The 23,103-nt window shown below is 34.1% G+C and overlaps 1 protein-coding gene and 1 pseudogene across 2 annotated transcripts in view; one reads left to right on the plus strand and one right to left on the minus strand.

Moving 5' to 3' along the window:
- KCTD8 (potassium channel tetramerization domain containing 8) overlaps positions 1-23,103 on the plus strand; it is a 263,345-nt gene that overhangs the window by 95,542 nt on the left and 144,700 nt on the right. The gene's annotated exons all lie outside the window — the stretch shown is intronic.
- Positions 502-624, minus strand: LOC123937673 (annotated as a pseudogene).

Consider the following 23,103-nt stretch of genomic DNA (forward strand, 5'->3'; position numbering starts at 1 on the left):
TATTATCAACTCTTCTAATTAAGAAAGAGGTTCTTCCTGAGAAGACTTAACACAGCAATAGAATGAAGAAAAAAATTAATGTAAGCCCATGATTGTGTCATTGAGATGTATTTCTTAATATTTTCCCCCTAACTTGTATAATTTATAAGCAAATGATTATAATATATAACTACTCAGTAATGTGTTTTTAAAACAATAATGTATCTTTGTATTCATAGGGCTATCCTTTAATAAAAAATAACTGCTTATTTTTCCATAGCTTGGGTGCTCTAAAAATTATTTTATCCATTCCTCTTCTAATGAAAATGTAAGTCTTTTGATTATTTATAACAAATAATGTTACAAAGAATTTCTTTGCAAGTGGGTGTGAATATATCTATAATAGATTCCTTGAACTGGAAATATTGGGTTCAGAGTATGTGATTTTAGTTATTGACATACAAACCCACATTGTTCTCTAATGACATTGTTACTTCCATTCACATCAGGTACATGGCTTTGGAGCATTAGCTTCTTCTCATTCTCTCCAACCAATAATGAAGAATAATTACAATATTTTTCAATTAGCAATAATCGCGCCTCGGATAAACCTCATTGGCTACGAAATTGTCACTGCGCAAAGCTAAGAATAATTACAATATTTTTAATTCGGGTAGATTGATAGCCAAAAAACATCTCATTTAAATTTTTAAATTTTTTTAGCTAAGGAAGTTGTAATTTGGGACAATTTGAATATCTTTTCCTATGGCTATCCTTTCCTCATTTTTATTTTTATTTATTTTTAAAATTTTATCATATTTAAATATAATTAATTAACATATGGTGTATCATTCATTTCAGAGGTAGAGTTTGGTTATCCGTCTATTGCATATAACACAAAGTGCTCATCACATCATGTGTCCTCCTTAATGTCTATCACCCAGTTACCCTATCCCCCTATGCACCTCCCCTCCAGCAATCCTCAGTTTGTTCCCCATAGTTAAGAGTTTCTTAAGGTTTGTCTCACTCTCTGATTTCATCTTATTTTATTTTACCCTCTCTTCTTCTATGATCCTGTGCTTTGTTTCTTAAGTTTCACATGAGTGAAATCATATAATTGTCTTTCTCTGATTAACTTATTTCGCTTAGCATCATACCCTCTAGTTCCATCCATGTCATGGCAAATGGTAAGATTTCATTTTTTGATGGTAGACTAATATTCCATTAAATACATATATTTAGCACATCTTCTTTTTCCTTTCTTTTTTTAAAAGATTTTATTTATTTATTTGACAGAAGAGATCACAGGTAGACAGAGAGGTGGGCAGAGAGAGAGGAGGAAGCAGGGTCCCCACCGAGCAGAGAGCCCCATGAGGGGCTTGATCCCAGGACCCTGAGATCATGATCTGAGCCAAAGGCAGAGGCTTTAACCCACTGAGCCACCCAGGTGCCCCTACCACATCTTCTTTATCCATTCATCCGCCCATGGACATCTGTGTTCTTTCCATAATTTGGTTATTGTGGACATTGCTGCTATAAATATTGGGGTGCAGGTGCCCCTTTGGATAACTATGTTTATACCCTTTGGATAAATACCTCGTAGAGCGATTGCTGGGTCATAGGGTAGCTGTATTTTTAACTTTTTGAGCAAACTCCTTATGTTTTCCAGAGTGACTTGCATTCCCATCAGCAGTGTAAGAAGGACCCCTTTCTCTGCATCCTTACCAACATTTGTTGTTTCCTGACTTGTTAATTTTAGCCATTCTGACTATGTGAAATTGAATCTCATTGTGGTTTTGATTTGAATCTCCCCGATGCCAGGTGATACTGAGCATTTTTTCATGTGTCTGTTGGCCATTTGTATGTCTTCTTTGGAGAAATGTCTGTTCATGTCTTCTGCCCATTTCTTGGCTGAATTTTTTTTTTCTTTGGTTGTTGAGTTTGATATATTCTTTGTGGATTTTGGATAATAACCCTTTATCTCACAAGATACTTGCAAATATCTTCTCCCATTCTGAAGGTTGTCTTTTGGTTTTGTTGATTGTTTCCTTTGCTGTTCAAAAGCTTTTTATCTTGATGAAGTCCCAGTAGTTCATTTTTGCTTTTGTTTCCCTTGTCTGTGGAGACATGTCTAGCAAGAATTTTCTGTGCTCGAGGTTGAAGAGGTTGTTGCTTCCCTAGGATTTTGATGAATTCCTGTTTTACATTTAAGTCTTTCATTCATTTTTAGTTTATTTTTGTGATTGGTGTAAGAAAATGGTCCAGTCTTTTCTTATTTTTAGTTGTTTTATTATTATTGATTTCTTATTGGAACCCTTTTAAAATTAAGGTTGTTATTTTTTGTCTATTATGTATGAGATGAATATCTTATTCCACTGTGATATTGGTTCTTTAACAATAGTTTGTGTAAATGTTTTTTGCAAATGACTTTTTTCTATTATTAATCTGTCAGTCTTTTATAATGTATGGTTTTCTGTTATGCTTATCGCAACCATTTCTTTTTAAAGATTTATTTATTTATTTGAGAGAGAGAAGGGGTGGGGGCAGAGGGAGAAGAAGAGGGAGAGAAGCAGACTCCCCGCTCAGCACAGAGCTCCAGGCAACTGGACCTGAAAACCCAAGCCTGAACCTGATCTGAAACCAAGAGTCCAATGCTTAACCACTGAGCCACACAAGTGTACCTATACCAGCCTTTTTTTTTTTAATTTTTATTTATTTCTTATTTTTTTATAAACATATAATGTATTTTTATCCCCAGGGGTACAGGTCTGTGAATCGCTAGGTTTACACACTTCACAGCACTCTCCATAGCACATGCACCAGGGGGGTTAGGGGGATAGGAGAAGAATAAATATACCAGCCTTTTTAACCCCAAGATTGTAAACTGTTGTTCTTTATTTCTCTTATTGATAATATTTCTTTTTTAACTGGATATCAAGATGGGAAAAAAAAACAATATAGTAATTGTTAATATATATTATGGAGTGCTTACTGTGTGGCAGGCTCAGATCTTTCCTAAGATCTTTGCACTCACTAATCCATTTAATCTTCAAAACTATCTGATAAGGTAGGTTTTTCATCACTCTGGATAAGGACACTGAAGCACAAAGAGATGAAGAGGTCACTCAGCAGGTATGTGATGAGTCAGGAATCAACCCTTTGCAGTCTGCCTCTTCAACCTGTTCAGTAAACATAATGAATTACTCGCTAATACAATCAGGTTTAATCATGTACTATGTGTTGGCTAACTGAACATAATAAAAAAATTATATTTTAATATATCTTTGTTTCTAGCACTATTGGATTGTATTATGTGAGGGAATATCGTAGAAGTTTAAGTGCTTCCCCCTTTCACATGGAATTCAGAACTAAGAAGGTTGTATAGTAACTTGAAAACAATGGAAAACAAATAAGATCAAGCAGTCAGAAAACAAATGGTATACTTCAGGAATGAGAAGCTCTTGGTCATAAAACTCACAGGTTATATAGCATGAAGTTTTCAGTTGTAGAAGTCCTCCTTACTTCTCTCTGAAAAATCAAGAATATGTGGAGTCACAGGACAGCTTTGGAGGAACAGAAGACACTGCATTTCTGAGAGAAAAAGAGAATCTCTTCAAATAAGAAAACAATACAGTAACTCAGTCTAATACATTATGGCACCTAAGAGGTCATCTGAAACAATCATTTTGTTTTAATAAAGAAGAAAAAAAGCTTTATAGAGGAAAGTGCTGTCACTTGGTAGCTGATCTGGGACTAGAACTCTGTTAGCTAGCTCCTAAATTAGTATAATTTCCACTACCTTCAGTTTTTCTGCTGAACATCCTTTATAATGTAATGGCTTTGATTGAAATAATTTTTAAACTGCTAATTAAGCAGTGACCCACCTTGATATTTTAAGCAACATATTTATGCTCATATTAAATTACAAGAAGTGTGTAACTTCAAGAGAGGGGGGAAAAACCCAACCCTGACCTTGTGAAGTCCTTCCTGTATGGATTTGGTAGAAATTTCCAACTCAGTTTCATCTTCTATATTTAGATACCTTAATAACATTCAAGGTTCTCATAGGAAAATATTTCTGGCAGTGTTTCTTTTCTTTCATATGTTATTTTTTGACTGTATTCGAAAATAGAAAACAAACAACAAATAGAACAGATGAAATTCAGAACATCCAATTAAACAGTATTTATATGATTAGAGAGGATCTTGGCTATTATGCCAGATATAATTATTTCTTAACTTTAATATTTCCTTTTACTTGGATGATGCCAGAAGGTAGCATTTATTCAAGCAGATGGTACAATGTATAAAATAAAATATCTACTTAAAAATATATACAGAAGTTAATTGTATTTTTGTCCTTCAATATTAGGTTAGTTACAGAATGATGGCCATTGTATTTAGTGTTCCTGCTCACATCCTCTGAAGGATATATCCAATGCTGGTAACTCCTTTGAACAGAGTTTCTCACAGACTTTAACGAAATATTTTTTGTTCCCTTCTGTTGAGGCTTTAGGAGGGGAATCCTCTGACTGAAATATTCTTATAATACACTTCAGCTTTTTGGTTTTTTTGTATGAAGAGGCAATGTAGTTATTTTATGAAATAATCTGTGTCTTGAAATAATCTTAAATGAAGAAAGCTGCATTCATTCAATCTTCATGCATTCATATATTCATTTCTTTTTGTCTGTGGCAGTGATTTTTGTAATGATCAAGGAGAGGAAAGAGAAGGAAAAAAGGGTAGACTGACAAAGAATGAACAAAGATTCAATCCAGAGCAGTCTCTGGAGTCAGGCTGCCTATGTTCCACTACTTTGCTGGTGTAACATTTGTCAAACTGTTTTTCATTTTGCTCATCTTTAAAAGGGAGACAAAATAGTGCAGTAGAGAAAGAGATGTTAATTAATGTAATGTGACTGTTAACTATTTTTATATCTTTGTTTCAAAGATTTTGCTTTTGTTTTTGTTTTAAATGTCTTCTTTCCAATAACTGCCCTTAAATTGAGTTTTGTGGAAAATGACATGACATTTTATAATGCGGGATTATCTACAAAAATAATATTTATTAATTTTATACTGTTCAGAGTTTTCAAAATGTTGTTCTAAATGTGGAATTGTTGAGTCTTATGACAATTTTCTGTCATTGCCTTTGGACATTGTCATGTCCTCATATAGACAAAGCCTCTTATTCTAAGACACTGGAGGAGCAGGCTGAGTGGGAAATGAAATATGGATCAATAAATTCCGCTCTTTTCACTTGATATTATCTTGCCTAAGACCTAGGTACTTGATGGGAATAGAGAAAAAGGGATTTAAGAATATGTTAAGGGGGCGCCTGGGTGGCTCAGTGGGTTAAGCTGCTGCCTTCCGCTCAGGTCATGATCTTGGGCTCCTGGGATCAAGCCCCGCATCCGGCTCTCTGCTCAGCGGGGAACCTGCTTCCCCCTCTCTCTGCCTGCCTCTCTGCCTACTGGTGATCTCTGTCAAATAAATAAATAAATTCTTCAAAAAAAAGAGAATATGTTAAGATAAAGAAGCAATTAATCTCATAATTGTTGGCTAATAATGTTTAGTCTTTCTTTTTTATTTTGCCAAAAAAAATGCAAAGAAAATTATGAAGTGAGAATATATCTGTCATTCTTAACTGACAGCAAACTGCTTGTAATCTTTACGACCTTAATAAATTTTATGTAAGCTAGGTAAAAAATTAAGTGAAAGCTAGTAAAAATGACTTGGTGCAAAGTTAGACACTCTTAAACTGTAATAAAAAATCTAAAAACTAGGAAAGATTCAGAGTTAAAAAGTTTTTTACTACTCATTCATGAGGAACAAAGTCAATATGGGATGAAGAAGTTAAGTGTAGTGTATCTACCTATCTATCATCTATCATCTATCTATCTATATGGTTAAATGTGTGCATTCATGTGTTTGTATAATTGTTTTCCAAGTTCAGATAGTGATTATTTTAGAAATTACTGTTGATTGTACTCAGATTTTAATTTTTAACTGTTATTATAAATTATATTGATTCTTTTCTATACCTTTATGAATTTTCTTTAATGATTATATTTAACTCTTCCATTAGCTTTATGCTTTTGTTGAACTACACTGCACCATATGGAATGCAAAAGTGAATAAATCACATTCTTAGTTGGAAACTGATATTATTGAACAGAGAAGTATGCTAATCTGGGTTGCCTCGTTGTGTACATGCCCTCAATATATAAACCAAATAACTTTCACTGAGATACTGGATAGTAAATTATTCTAGTTAGGTAAATACTCTATTTGTATAGAAGTCACATTCTGACAGCTCTAGCAGTTAAAGCAAATTCACTAAGAAAGTAAATGAAAACAATTTCTTACTGGAAAACACACTGCAAGAGTCCATAGAGGATTATAATAGGATTAGAACCACCCATTGTGGCAGGGAATATTTTTAAAATTATGTGTAAAGTTATGTTACCTAATTTAGTGATTTTTACATCACAAACTATTAACAGCATGGATTAGCATTACTAAAAATGGAAAACAATGTGTCATCGTTCTTAATGAGGAAGAAGACACAAGAAGCAACATGCCCAGCAATAAAGCAAATGTCCTTATTGATCTCGCTAACTCCTGAAGGCATGACCTTATAACTACGTAATTTAGAAATCAATATTTCTAATGACTGTATTATCAAGAGAAAAGATAAATTATATTTTGGTGTTCCCTGTTTTAAAGATATGGGAAAGCTTATGCTTTAACATTTTTCTCAACAGTAATTAGTAATTTTTAAAATAATATATTATTGAATAAAGGGGTAAATGTAAACTTATGTGCAAACAGAATTTCCATGATAACTGTTAGTTACTGAGTTCTTCTCAGTTGACTCAATTTTTCATTATATTTTATATTCCAATTTTTAGTTTTAATAAAACAATTACCCAACATAAAGTATCAAGGCAGCCAAAACCATTCTATTATTTACTTCCAGCTTCCTGATTCTTGTGCTTTTATTCATTTCCCCCAACATATCAACTTTTAAAAGAGAATAACATTTCATGAATATTAATTCTTACTCTTCCTGCCTTCCAGAGCATGTGTCATGTCTGCTGTATTCAAAGTCTTTACTAAATATTTTGCAAAGCCAGTGCCCTCGTACAGTTTATATCTATGATACTGTAAGGATGTGCTAAGTAAAGTAACACAGCATAAGTAGTACAACTTCAGACAACTTATTTTTCATTCCTGCGCCTTAGTTTCCCCATTTGTAAGATAAGGATAATTATAGCCCTCACTCAGCGGGACTTTATGAAGCCTGGATGAAATAATTGGCAGACTTAGAAAAGTAAGTGGCAGGGACACCTGAGTGGCTCCGTCAGTTAAGTGTCTGCCTTAGGCTCAGGCCATGATCCTAGGGTCTTGGGATCAAGCACCACATCAGGCTTCCTGCTCAATGGAAAGCCTACTTCTCTCTCTCTCCCTCTGCTGCTCCCCATGATTGTGCTCTCTCTCTCTCTCTCTCTCTGTCAAATAAATAAATAAAATCTTAAAAAAGAAAAGAAAAGTGAGTGGCACATACTGAGTGCTTAGTAAGTTAATAAAATAAGTGTATTATAATGGCTTAGAAGAAGGAAGTTACATCTATCTTCTTTAGCCTTCATGAAACACATAGTAACTGAGATGGACCTTAGAAATGTGATTTTGGCAAGTAAAGAAGGCAAGGCTCTAGGAAAGGCTGTTTCAAATGGAGAGAACCATTGCTCATAGATGGGACTTCATGTTGTTTCACTGGTATGAAGAGTAAGCATGAAGGAATAGGATCAAACTAGCTGAAAATATTATGTTAGGGACAGGGAGTGGGAAGCCCACTAGGCCAGTCTAAGAAGTCTTTACTTAATTTAGAAATTGCAAAAATCAAAAAGGAGTAAGCCTGATATGATTAAAATTTTATCATAGAAAATCATAGGAAAAAATGTATAGTATAGTTTTTTTAACAAAAGAGATTGGACGGAGAGAGACATGTTATATGTTACTACAAAAATAAAAACAAAAACAAAAAAAAGGACCAAATAAAGCAGTAGGTTAGTGGTAATGAGATTGGGAAAGATAGAGTTATGTATGAAATTTAGAAAACTAAATTTGTTCAGGTTGAGTATCTACTAGATTTTTTTAATCCTAATGTGGGTTGTAGGATGACTAATAAAAATGCTTGGAATAAACCAAAACAAATTTTCCAACCATGATAGCATAATTGGGGCTGGAGTAGCTGTGTGTCAATAAATCACTAGAACACTGGATAATATAAAATAGAATGCAATGAGGAGAGCCCTGTGATCACTTTGGCTTTTTCCCTGAAAGTATTTTCCAACCATGATGCAAGGAGGAGCCAAAGCAGAGTCTAGTAGTCTCTTTGGTTGAGGTGTCATAAATAGAATTTGGAGGTCTAGATTGCTGGAATTTGCAAGGTAGGAGGGGGGTATGGAGAAAAATCTTCAGAATTCTGATTAGTGGTTTCATTTGGGTCTGTCATTGTATACTAAGCTGGCCAGTTGTAGAGGAAAATTCCATGAGGCTGATTAGGGAATGAATAGGGAGTTATAATATGATCAATTTTCACAGGTCATCCAAGGCTATGTATTTTCGGCTCCAACAGGCTAGAATAAAGAGAGCTGTTTGAACACCTAATACATTCATAAAAGACCCCATAAGGGTGACACCTTAAAAATGGATGTAAATTTAGCCGAGAATAAAGGTTACACTGGACCTGTGCATACCCACCTCCAAATAACAGCCCTAAAACAAGTCTCAAAAGGATCAGCTTGGTTTACATAATTGCCTATTAATAGAATAGTCTAACACTTTTTAAAAATTCAACAAAATGCAGTACTCAATAATATAAAATTCATGATGTCCAAAAATAAACACAAAAGAATCATTAAATATGCAAAGAAAAACATAACCCTTAATTTCCTTAGGAAAAAATCTGATAATAGAAAGTAATACAGAAATTAGACATGTAGAAGGGGCGCCTCAGTGGCTCATTTGGTTAAGCTCTGACTCTTGATTTTGGCTCTGGTCATGAGCTCAAGGTTGAGAAATCTAGCACTCCCCCACCATGGCCACCCTGCTGGCCATGGAGCCTACTTAAGATTCTTTCTCTCCCTCTCCCTCTGCCCCCTCCCTCCAAAAAAACCCAAGAAATTACAGAGTTGTGGAAATAGCAGAAGATGACTTAAATCATTTATATTAAACATGCTCAGTATTTAAAGGAAAAAAAATGAAAATAATTGCAATACAAATGGAGGCTATATGAGAAAATTAAATTGAACTTTTAGAGCTGAAATATAGAAGACCTGAAATGAAAATTCAATGGGTTAGATTAATAGTTTAGAGTAGAAAAAAAAAATCTGTGAATTTGAAGACCTAGAAATAGAAACTATCAAAGTGAAGCACAAAGGTAAAAAAAAAAAACAAGATAAAAATAAAAATAGACCTTCAGGGATCTGTGGGACCTGTGGACAATATCATGTGGTCTAAAGAGGAGAGGGTGAGGAGAAATTTTTGAAAAAACAATGGTCCGATTTTTCCAAGTTTGATTAAAATTATAACCAACAAGATCCACAAATATCAGATAACCTAAGCCAGGATAAAAATAAGGAAAGCCAAAACAAGGTACATCATAAGCTAATTGCTAAGAATCAGGATTAAAGAGAATGTCATAAAAAGAGTAAGAAAAAAGAAGGTATGTCATATTTTGGGAGGGTGGGGAAATATCAGAATTATAGCATATATTTCATCATAAATAATTAAAAATAAAAAACGGGATTTTTTTTTTAAAGAATGCTGAAGAAAAAAAAACAACAAAATAAATCTAGATTTCTATATCCAGCTAAAATTTCCTTCAAGATGAAGGTGAAATGTAATTTTTCCCCACAGAGAATTTATCACCAACAAAACTGCATTACCAGAAATAGTAAAGGAAATTTCAGGCTAAAGGAAAGTGGTGTTACATGAATCTAAACAAAGAAGATTATCTAAACAAATCTTTAACAAATTAAAGATTGCTGGTATTGTGACAGATATGTGTATATATGTAAGTGGATTACTTTCCCATTATATAATTTGAAAATATAGTTGACTACTTGAAGTAAGATAATAATAACATATTGTGTGATATGTAACACTTGTAATAGTCAAAGATGTGATAGCATCCTTCTATAAAGTTTTTGCTTTATATATAAAGTAATAAGGTATTATTTGAAAGTATGGTGATCATAAATACGAGATGTTTATACATATTATAAACCATAAAGTAACCATAAAAATACCCAGAATAGGTGCAATTAATAGGCAAATGATTAAAAATAAGATGGAGGGGTGCCTGGGTGGCTCAGTCATTTGGGTGACTGGCTCTTGATTTCAGCTCAAGGATTCTCTCTCTCCTTCTCCTTCTGCCCCTTCCTCCACTTTGTTCTCATTCTCCCTTTCTCTCTCTCTGAAATAAATAAATCTTTTAAAAAAGAAATTAAAAAGTCATAATGTTCAATTAATCAAAAAAATTTAAACAGAAGAAATAACAAATGAGACAGAAAATAAAAAGATGATTTTTAAGCCTAAACTATTGATAATTACATTAAATCTAATAAAGGTCAATATACAAAAAATTATGCTTTTTATATATAAGAAGACACATGAAATACTTAGGTATATACGGAACAAAATATGTGCAAGATCCGAGCAACAAAAAATAAAAATAATTGATAAGAGAAATTATATAAGACCTTGGAGAATGGGGAGCTATATCATGTTCATTGTTTGGACTGCTCACTATTAAGAAGTGAGTTCTTAATGACATTGTTAGATTCAGTGCAATCCCAGTCAAAATCTCATCAGGCATTTTTATAAAAATTGATAGATTGTAAAATTTATATGGAAATATCAAGTACCTATAATAACCAAACCAATTTTGAAAAGGAAGAAAAATTGAAGGACTTAAATTACCTCTTTCAAGACTTATTATGAAGTCACAGGAATCAAGAATAGGTAGTATTAGTATAAGTGTTGACATAAATATTATTGGAAGTAAACAGAGAATCCAGAAATAGAACCTGCACAATCTTGAGAAAGTGGTTCAGTGGAGAAAGATAGTTAAAAAGTGGTACCTGAAAAAACTGGATAGTCATATGAAAAAAAAAATCAAACTTTACTTCATACATTATATAAAATTTAATTCTAAGTGGATCATAGACCTAAATATAATAGTGAAAATATAAACTTCTACAAGAAGAATTTTAGGAAAATCTTAGTGACATTAGATTTGGCAAAAGATTACTTGTAGCATACAAAAGCCATGAAGTGTAAAAGTAAAAATTAAAAATATTGACTTAAGCAAAATCAGAAATTTTGCCTTTCAAAAGACATTTACAAAAATGAAAAGCAATCATCTGGGAGGAAGTATTTACAAAATATATATCTGACTAGGAAATACATAAAAATATATAAAGAGATATTACAACTAAATAGTAAGAAAACCACCTAATTGGGCAAAGTATTTTAAAAGGTACTTAATTCATATATATGTATATATACATATGTATCATGTATATCATGTATCTCCTATATATATGATATCTCTCATATATACATACACATACACACAAAATCTGATGCATTTCTGGTCTCTTTATTAGTGAGTTTCCTGTCCCTGTCAATCAAGGGAGGTATGCCTTTTCCTAACCATCATCACATATCACATACTTAGTCACAAGTTCGCATGTCAGTGCTTCAGAGGTAGTATCATTGATAAATGTGGTGATGTCACTATGAGCTGAATAAAGTCGTTTAGCAGAGCTAACACAGCCTTCGTTTAAGTAAGCTGGCTTCATTTTAAAGTATACTGGGCTGTTTCCAAGATGGTGATTGATTTAAGGTAAGTGAGCAAAGTCTTTAAGATTCATGGAATGGGAAGAAAATGCTTGTGTTCCTAGTGGTGACCAGGCAAGAAGTCCACTAGATTTCCAGGCTGGTTTCTTCCTGTCAACTATTTATTATAAAAACAAAACAAGAAACAAACTATTTCATATTTTCTTCCTTTTTTAGACAATGGCTATACATGCAAAGATGAATGGCTATTTAATGGAGTTTGAATGTTGACTATAGAAAATGAAACTAAAATGTTGAAGAAAGAATAAATGATTTTCTTCAGCTCGATCTCATAGCTATAATTGATGCCATCCCTCTGTACTGAGTAATGTTCTAGGCAGAGAGATAATGTAAACTTATTGGAAGTTCAGATTCATGTTTTAAGGATCTTATGAACTCCTATGGGAACGTATTTATTCTTTAAATTGATGATATTTTCTGGATTTTTATGTTGTTAAAGTAACAGAACCTCATTCTTTAAATTTGCCCTTCCAAAGGAAATATTGTGTGGAATTTTACTGTATAAAATTAACAACAACAACAACAACAAAAGGCAAGTGGGAGGGGTGTGAGCCTGAAGCCCTTCAAACTCAGAACTCAGTGTTCTTTCATTTCAGAAATCTCCACAGAGGTCTAGGGTTTCTGCTGAGATCTCCTGACCTCCTGGGAACCTTATGGTTCATGTGCACGCAATTTAAGTCAATAACAAAGATAATTTTGCAGCAGGTCTCCGTTATTTTTTCTGAAGACGTGGTCAAAACCTTATAGACGTCTAACTTGGCTTTGTTACTAACTAAATGGGTTTGTTTGGATACTTTTAATGCACAAAAATCCTGCTTTTAATAACCAAAAATTGAACTAATTTCAGTCCTGTGGTGAAAATACCAGATTGTCTAACCCATAATGTTATCTTCAGAATATCATTTATTCATGCATGCCACAGTTATTTACTGACAGAGCCATTCTAAGTGCTGAGGATAAAACAGCGAGAAAGATGAAGTCCATGTCCTTATTTTATTAAACTTTCATTATAGAGAAGGCGATTTAAATATTGACCAATTTAAAAAGTCGATAGTTAACTATGTCGGGTAAAATTATATGTATGTGAGGACAGAGAACATTAAAGGAATAGGTAGGGGGTTGGGGAAGCTGAGGAGCTATATTTGGACAGAGATCTGAATGAAATTGTGACACTGAGTGAATCCAAGTGTACCCTTCAAATGTTCCAGTTAGCCAATGTGAAATTAATTGGTGCATGTGATAATGGTTGTATTCAAGCAATGGGGATGGAAGTCTGACTGCAGTGAATAGGAGGATAGGAGAGATGAGGAAGAAAGTAGGTATTGACATCTCTTTCAAGGGTTTTGGCTGATTAGGGCAGAAAATCAATTTTGGTTAAATAAATGATAGAAAAGTTGCGCTGGTTTTCCTGATTCATTATAATGCTCTTTTACATGGATGGCATTTCTTAGATTGGTGACTATCAAAATTTTTCTAAACATATTTTATTCATTTGACCAAATATATATCTTTTGTGGAGCTATCACACATTAACAGGTATCTTTAGAACATCACCAAGTAATCTCATGAAGTTGTTAGCTTGCATATCAACAGATGATGTTACATTGAAATATTCAGTGAGGATATGCTATTGCAAATGCCATGCTAGAAGGTCTAGCATTTATGTTTATATATAAGTGCATACATATACTGACCTTAACCTTATTATCCATTTACTGTAGGAATAAATGAAAATAAATGGGTGCAGAAAAAAAAAAAAAAAGCAGCATGCGACTTTCCATGAGCGTTACCCAATTGATTTTTTCTTTTTGTTTTTATTTTTGTCTAAATAATGGAACAGCATCTTCCTGCAGCAGTCAGAAGGGGTTTGACTGTAAGACTTGAGATGATGGGTAGGATTTTTTTTTTAAGATTTTATTTATTTATTTAACAGAGAGAGAGACACAGAGAGAGAGGGAGCACAAGCAGGGGGAGTGGGAAAGGGAGAAGCAGTCTTTCCATGGAGCAGGAAGCCCGATGTGGGGCTCGATCCCAGGACTTTGGGATCATGACCAGAGCCGCAGGCAGACGCTTAACTACTGAGCCACCCAGGTGCCCGGATGGGTAGGATTTTAATAGCCTAAGAGGTAGTGGGAAAATGATATGTTGAAACAGGGTCAGAGGTGAGGCATACGCGGGAAAGTATGAGACATATTCAAGGTATGGTAAAGGATCTGACTGGAGGCATGCAGAGGAGAAAGAACAAAAAAAAGAAAATTAAAGTGTATTGAATGTTTTCTATGTCCTACAGTTATCTCAGTAAACTTGCAAAATGTACCTCAGATATTTTCATTTTACTAATGAGAAAATAAAGGTGAAAAAAATGTTACATCCCTAAAAAGGGGTAAATAGAATCAGCATGTTAAGCCTATCCGTCTGGCTCTGAAGTGTCTTTCCTACATCACTTTACTTTCTCTTAGATAAGTCCATAAAGAATGAGCTCATATTTTGGTGGGCCTTCAATGCTGAGTTAAAGAATTTCAACTTCATTTATTAAATAACAAATGTGTGATAAGTGTTATTAAATAATACTGAAAGCTTTTGAATAGGCATTGGTACAATCAGAATTGTGCTTTGGAAATTTAATCCAATGGCTGAGTCTAGAACTGAGTGGTATGAAGAAGTCAGGATTGAACACACCAAGATTAAGTCAAATGTAGTCATTTGAAGGTATTGAGGTATTGAGAGGAAGGCAGCTATGGGGTTCTGCCACTCAACTGTACCTTCCAGAAAGAACCCGCTGGTCAGCTGCACATTGGACAGTTGGTGAACAATTCCTACTGTTAGTGCTTTTGGGATCCACATTGACTTTTGAACCAAGGTCATGCTTTTCCTGTGCAAGTCTCTATCAGTGGCTGAGCCTATTAGGTGTTCTAGAGTCTGGCCATTTCTGAACAATGTGGGATTCCTGTAATAGGAAGTCCTTGCTCCAAAGCTTTCCCCTGGGTTAGCCAAGACTTTGTCAGATCTTTACTGTGTTTTGAGGCTTTCTCTGCCCAGTCCTCCTACTTTCCTCCACCGAAATCTTTTCTTTCTTTTTTTTTTTTTTTTTTTTTTTTTGAGGTTGATTTATTTGACAGAGAGGGCACAGGCAGGGTGAGCGGCAAGCAGAGGGAGAGGAAGAAACAGACTCACTGCTGAGCAGGGAGTCCAACGTGGGACTCGATCTCAGGATCCTGGGATCATGACCCAAGCCACCCAGGCACCCCCAAACTTTTTCTTAACATTTTCCACATCTATATGACAGTTTGAAGTCTTTCCTTACCCACTCTTTCTTCCCCTTTTATCTTTTACAGATATTATCCCCAATAAATCTCATGTGTTCCTAACTCTATGTCAAAAATGTTCATTCTACAGTAGTTAATGTGGGGAAATAAAAAAGTGAACTAGAGCTGCTTCAGGATGATAATTGTGATGATGATGATGATAAGATGACTTTAGCATCACTTAAATTCTTCAGCCATAAATGCAGCTTATGAATGTGCAGTTTCTAGAGCTGACAGTGTGTCCAACGAGGTAAAATCTAAGAAAGAAAAAGTTAGTCAAAAAAAAAAAAAGGAAAAAAAAGAAAGAAAAAGAAGCTCGAAGGTAGTAAGAGATCTGTGCCAGCAGAGAGAAGAGTTTCATTGAGGAGGAGGGAATTGATACCATAAATGCTGCCAAGCTGACAAGGAGGATGATCACAGCCAGAAGGTCACGTTACCTGTTTTTTTTGGGTTTCTGAAATATAACTTAATTCTTAATGTGAGCATAAGGGGCTGCAAGCAACAGGGACTGAGAGGGGTCACTAATCTAGAATCTTGAGCTTAGAATTTAATGAGGTCAAAATCCCTGCAGCAGTAGGTATATTTTTTTCTTGTAAGTAATTTTGATAAGGAATTAGTATAAGAATCATAACCAACTGTAGTTAAGACACACAGATATTCCTTATTAGAATAAATACCATTGATCACAAGAATAGAAACTTAGAAGATACACATACACATTTAATTTGCATTAGTCTTTGTGATTCTGCCTAGTCTGGTTGAAGCAAATGGAACTAAGCGTAGTATCTCCCTAATTTGGTTTACACCTATATTTTCTAGAGTGTGACTTTCAGATTGCTATGACATATGCCATCTGCATTATTACAGTTATTTAAAACTGTTTTTAGAAAGGGGAAGTTAGAAAAATAGGGTTTTGACTAATGGCTTTACTTATCTAATATTTAGGCCAATTAACGGTGTCATTTTCTTTAGGGGTTTTCACCACTGACCTGCAGATTTTACCATGCAAAGTTGTGTGCTCATTTTTATGTAATATAATCATCTTAATTATGTTCTTAACTCTGCCCTTCCATGTTGTTTGAAGCTAGACATTACTCATTGAGGAGGAATAGTATATTTCCAAGTAAAATTGGGCTGTAATTCCTATCCTTGCTGGGTATATTCGGAGAACAGTTCTCCAACTGTGATATTAATATTGCATTATTTATCTTGAAGGAAACTTGCCGACTTATTTCAAATGAAAGGCCTAGATTATGCCCTATGGGGATAATAATGGCATTTATTTTTTGTATAAAAGTATTGATCTAATTATTTCCTTAATGGTACCCGGAGAAGAATATGGCTTCCTGCATTACCATTAGCATGATTCTAGTTTATGCATATAATATTAAGTTATATTTAAAACTAATGTTTAGATCTTATAACTGAAAAGTTTTATGTAAAATTCTTTTATTGATCATAAATGTCAGAATGTTGATAATGCTGATATATTTTTATATAATATAATTTTCTCATTAATTCTACTAAAGATATATACAAAAACTGTGACATAAAACACTAATTAATGATTTACTGAGTTTTAGTGCAAACTAAGCATTTAATTGAAAAAAGAATAAAGAACAGCTCAGGAGTACTGCATTAAACAATGGGGAATTAATAATGGCAAACAGAGGAATTTCTAGAACTGCTATTCCAAGTTCACATTTGAGGATGGTGGTTGGAAAGTGTCCAGTGACCAGTAGCTCTTGCTGTCTTAAAGAGTGCATTCTGGCTTTAGTTGCCACTGATCAGCACCAAGAAAAAGCTGGGTCATTTGCATCTGTTTGGCTTTATGCAGCCATTGTTTTGGTGCAGTCTTTAAATTTAGCTAGTTCAGTGAGTTTTTGGTGGTATCTTTTGGTTTATTTTGTTTTTCCAGAATAACTAATGCTATTGAACACCCTGTATATGCTTATGGACCATTTGTGTCTTTTCAAATTATTTTTCCATTTGGGGGAAGAAGTTATCTTTTAATCCTTCATTTGAATCCATTTTTATATTTAATTTTTGTACAAATATTTTGTCAGGTAATTATGAAACAGTTGATTAATTTCCAAATATCTGACAGTTCTCTGAAATAGAATTTTTAATTTAATGTTGTGGTCAAAGAATTTAAATGCTTTCAAAGTCTTGGTCTCTCTTGGTATATGTTCCTTCTCAGTATTTTATTGTAGTGTTCTAAAATTGTCAATTATTTAAAGTTGGTTGATAATGTAGTTAAAATCTTTTATATTCCCAGGGATTTTGTTCTTATTTTATCAGTCACTGAGAGAGGAATTTTAAATCTTTCAACTATAATTGTAGAACTATCCATTTCTCACATTAGCCAGGTCAGTTTGTTTTATGTATTTTGAAGTTCCACTGTTAGGTGCGTAGACACTTGGAGTGTTATGTCTTCCGATAAATTGATCCTTCTATTATTTAAATCATCTCTGTTTATTTTTGGTAGTACTCCATAACCAGAGGTCATTTTGATAATTAACCAGTATAATTTTCTAAGGATTGGTATTGTCAAGTAGTATCTTTTACTCTCTACTTTTAAACTATCTCTGTGTTTATATTTAACATATAAATATAACTCCTAAAGATAACATGTTTGTGGGGCACCTGGGTGGTTCAGTGGCTTAAATGGTGGACTCTAGATTTTGACTCCAGTCATGACCTCAGAGTGCTGTGGTAGAGTCCTGCCTTGGGCTTCATGCTCAGCAGGGAATCTGTTTGAGGATTCTCTCTCCTCTCCCTCTGCCTTCCTCCACCCCTCTCATGCTCTTTGGCAAACTCTCATAAATAAATAAAGAAATAAACAAATAACTCTTTTTAAGAAACTAGCATATACTCAATTCCTGGTTTTTGTTTGTTTGTTTGTTTAAAGATTTTTAAACATTATTTATTTATTTGACAGACAGAGATCACAAGTAAGCAGAGAGGCAGGTAGAGAGAGAGGGAGGGGGAAGCAGGCTCCCTGCTGAGCAAGCAGAGAGCCCTATGCCCAGCTGTATCCCAGGACCCTGAGATCATGACCTGAGCCAAAGGCAGAGGCTTTAATCCACTGAGCCACCCAGGGGCCCCTCAATTCCACTTTGATACCTGGTTCATTTTATTTATTTATTTATTTATTTATTTATTTATTTATTATTTTATTTATTTGAGAGAGAGAGATTGTGAGAGAGAGCACAGGACAGAAGTGCGGAAGAAGCAGCGTCCCTGTTGAGCCTGGAGCCCAATGCAGGGCTTGATCCCAAGACCCTGGAATCATGACCTGAGCTGAATGTAGCCGCTTAACTGACTGAGTCACCCAGGCGTCCCTACTGAGTAGCTTTATTATTCTATAATAGCCATCCTATTGTTATTTTTAAATTTTTAATTTATATGGTGAAATTTATTTTTTGCTTTACAGTTAATATAGATTTTTTTAAAAATGAGTAGAATTATGTCCACCACCATAATCAATATAATAGAATGTACTATCAATACCCTATAGAGTCTGCCAGTTTTCCCACACTTGACCATTCATCTGTTCTCTACCCCTATATTTTTGTCTTTTCAGAATATGACATAAATGGAATCAGACAGTAAACAGCCTTTTGGGTCTAACTCTCTAACTTGAAAAATACATTTGGTAGTCATTCATATTGCTGCATGCATTGATAGCTCATTTCCTTTAATTGCAAGTACTATTTTGTTGTATGGATGTTCCTGAGTTTCTTTAGCCATTCTTTGGTGTGTTAGGGTTGTTATCTACTTTGGTGTTTATGAAAGAATAGGTTACAGATATGCATGTAGCTACCTTGTGTGAACATAAATTTTTACTTTTCTTGAATAAATACTTGTGCTATATCTACAGTGCTTAGAAAAATAGAGCAGCTCTCAGTAGATATTTTAATAAGAAATTACAGGATAGGGGCGCCTGGGTGGCTCAGTTGGGTTAAAGCCTATGCCTCCGGCTCAGGTCATGATCCCAGAGTCTTGGGATCGAGCCCCGCATCCGGCTCTCTGCTCGCTGGGGAGCCTGCTTCCTCCTCTCTCTCTGCTTGCCTCTCTGCCTACTTGTGATCTCTCTCTGTCAAATAAATAAATAAAATATTTAAATAAATAAAATCTTAAAAAAAAGAAATTGCAGGATATTTCTTTTAAATTTGACTTCTTATTTATATTATTTCATTCCTATCTGTAAATGTCAAAGTCCTGGTTCTGAGTGTTTGAGAGATCCAGTGAAACAACTGGAACAGAGAGCCTTCAAATTATGCAAATAGGCAAACAACACAAAGTCAAATTTGCAAGCTGTGTTAATGGGCAATATATAGAACTTACCATAGCATTATAATCACAAGGGTCTTGTCAGAGATTAGTAGTTTGTTGTTGTTGTTTTTTTTTTAAGATTTTATCTATTTGAGAGACAGAAATAGTGAGAGAGAGCACAATTGGGGAAGAGAGGGGGAAGCAGGTTGAGCAGGGAGCCCAATGTGGGCCTCAATCCCAAGGCCCCAAACAAGATCATGGCATGAGCCCAAGGCAGATACTTAACTGAGCCACCCAGGTGTCCTAGAGATTGGGGTTTGAGATTCAGCTCTACTTTTTACTAGCTGGATGACCTTGGGCGATTTACTTTATCTAAGTCTCTATTTATCTGTAAGATAGGGATAAAAATAAAATCTACCAAAAGGGTTTCCTGAAAGTTAAATAAGATAATGTTAGTCAAGTATTTAGGATAACACCCAACATTCTATGTATAATAGTTGTTAGCATTATTTTTAGTTATACTTTTTAGATTATATTATTTAATGACACTCTAAATAATTAGTGTAAATGCTTTATAATCAGTTAATGGTGTAATTATATTGGACAGAACATGAGAATTTTATGACTGTCATTTGTTCTACCAAATGACTTTTAACATTTTCTCTAAGTGTGTGATTCTTTATGAGTTTTTTATTGTTTCCATAACAAATTGCCGCAGATTCAGTGGCTTGGACAACATGTATGGATTGCATGGATCCGAGGCCTAGTAGGGGTTTCACAGATCTGAAATCAAGATGTCAACATAACTGCATTCTTTTCTGGAGGCGCTAAGGGAGAATCAGTTTCCTGCTCATCTGGATTTGTGGCAGAATGAGGTTCCTTGCTGGCTGTAGACTGAGGGCCATTCCCAGCTAGAAGCCACCAGCATTCCTTGGCAGGTAGCCCCTTCCTTGGTATTTAAAGCCAGCGACACTGGATTGAGTGCTCCCAGGGTTACACCTTGCTGAAGCACTCTTTTTCTACTATCTTTCATTTTCAGAACTGGTTTGATTAGATTGGGCTCACCCAGATAATCCAGAACAATTTCTGCATGGTTAGGTCCTTAAACTTAATCACATCGATAAAGCCCTTTGTCACTGAAGGTAATTTGTGCATAGGTTCTAGGGGTTAGGGCTTTTTTATTTATTGATTTATTGATTTTGCGGGGCTGGGGAGAGGGAAGCATTATTCTGCTTACCACAGATTCTAAGAATTTCTCAGAGAGATCTCTTTTAGTTCATATAGGATGAAACACCTCAAAGATGTCAGGTTTTGCCTTTTTAAAAATCCATTAGAACTTCAAATGCTAACCCATGTTCTGTATGCTATTAGACAGGAACCAATTGAGATTCATCTCAATTGCTGTTTGTTATATCAAAGTTTGGCTAAGCAGTTGTTGCTGTATAGTAATAGTTGGGGAGAAAAAAGACCAAATTTGGGATGAACTAACAAAATAGAAAGGAACAAAATATATGTAAGAGATACCAAACCATTTGATTCTTTTTGTGATCTTGTTTTAGCTAATCTTTGTTTTCCTTTTTGTAAATTTTGAGCAAATGATTGTATAGATAGATAGATGTGATTATTTTCTATTATAAATACAAATTATGTTCCTCACTATATTCCCTAACATTTCTTTCCTCTAAAATGTCCACTTCAAAATGTGTATTTTAGGAAAATCCCTGATTAGCTCAATATTGACCCAACAATAGTTGGTTCAATTACAATTTGTTTTACTTTGTAATTAATTATTAGTTAGAGTGAACATTTTGGAGGTATTTATTACTTATGTGCATTTCTTCTTTTATAATGTATCCCTTGAGGTTCTTCTCCTGGATTAACAGGGAAGAACATTTTTGACATTTATTCTAAATATTTTCCCATTTGTCATTCTAACTTTAATTTGTTTTCATTTATCATTTCTTCAATCATTTTAAACATAAAAGGGTTCTCTGAATAGAGGTATATTATATAGCAATTTTATTTTATTCTGCATTTCTTTTGATGTATAAAATGGACATATAATTTTATTCTCTCTTTTTTTTTTTTTACAAAGTGTTCATCAGTTCTTTCTGTATCTTCCAGTAAAGATATGTATGTAGTATGTAGTTTTCTCACAATAGGTGTCACATATTTATTGTTTGGAATATTTTAATTTCATGATATTTTGGGTGTTTATATATTTTCTGTTACTCCTACAGAGAAAAGTTAGTGATTTTTGCACTTTTATCTTCTTCCTAGACATTTTAAAAAAAAATTTTTAAGAGACTTTATTTATGTATTTGAGGCAGGCAGAGAGAGAGAGGAGGAAGCAGGCCCCCCGCTGAGCGGAGAGCCCAATGTGGGGCTTGATCCCAGCACCCCGGGATCATGACCTGAGCCGTAGGCAGAGGATTTAACCCACTGAGTCACCCAGGCGCCCCTTCCTAGACACTTGAATGAGATTTTTATCTCCAGTTTCTCAGTTGATACTTTGCAAATAGTTATACTTTTACAATTATAGCTCCTATTTATGTTTCATGTTTTTTGTTGTTGTTTTATAGACCAAAGTTAGCAGCAATTTTTGTTTTTTTGATTTGGGTGCCTTTAATGGAGACATAAAAAAGTGCTATCTATTTGAGAATGGCATGCTTCATGACTTAAAGGAATATTCTTTATTCCTGATTTTTTAATTGGGTGGTATTAAAACTTACCAAATTAAATTTTGATTCCATGATGTTCTTTTTTCTAATTTCTCCTATAGATATGATGCATTATTTTATTAGTAATTCTGACATTAAGGGATTTCATATTTCTGAGGTGAATGTTTATTAGGTATCTTTGATTAGTGGATTAATATTCTATTAAATTAGATTTGCTAATACTTTATTCAAAAATTTAAAGCTTTCTTTTATAATTGTATACTTTAATTATTTTTTTTGTTATAGTTAGAGATCCTTTGAGGTTGTACTTCTTTCATTGAATCAAAGGATGCTTTCCTTCTTTTGCATTCTCCAGGTAATTTTAATTTCCTTATATCTGTATCTACTGGACCTGTAACAGATATTATCTGTCCCTTGAATGCATTCTAAATTCACTAATAATTCTCAATTCACTAATAAAAACTGCCACTTTTACAAGAAATTCTTTCTCATCATTAAAATACCTCCTGGACTGAGAGTCTTTTTCAATTTGTTTTTGTTAATAATTTCACTTCAAAATAATTTTCCATTGCATTAGGATGATCAATTTTATTAATTAGCAGAGACTGGCACACAGTATCATTTTCAAATATTTTTAATACATGCTATATGTAACTTTTTAATCCTAGCTTTATTTGTGTTTTCTACCTACCTCATTAAAAAAAATGTTTTAGGAAAAAAAAATGTTTTGCCAGAATCAAATGTATATAGTTGTCTATTTGACTACTTTTAATTTCTATCTAAAAGCATTTTATGTTGTCTGTTGTCTGATGAAGATATAATCCTTTATGAATTTGCCTATTGTGTGTTAACATTAGAAAATGTTTAGGTAGGGGCGCCTGGGTGGCTCAGTCCGTTAAGTGTCTGCCTTCAGCTCAGGTCCTGGGA

This window comes from Meles meles, chromosome 2 (genome assembly GCF_922984935.1).
Source record: "Meles meles chromosome 2, mMelMel3.1 paternal haplotype, whole genome shotgun sequence".
In the NCBI taxonomy this organism is placed as follows: domain Eukaryota; kingdom Metazoa; phylum Chordata; class Mammalia; order Carnivora; family Mustelidae; genus Meles; species Meles meles.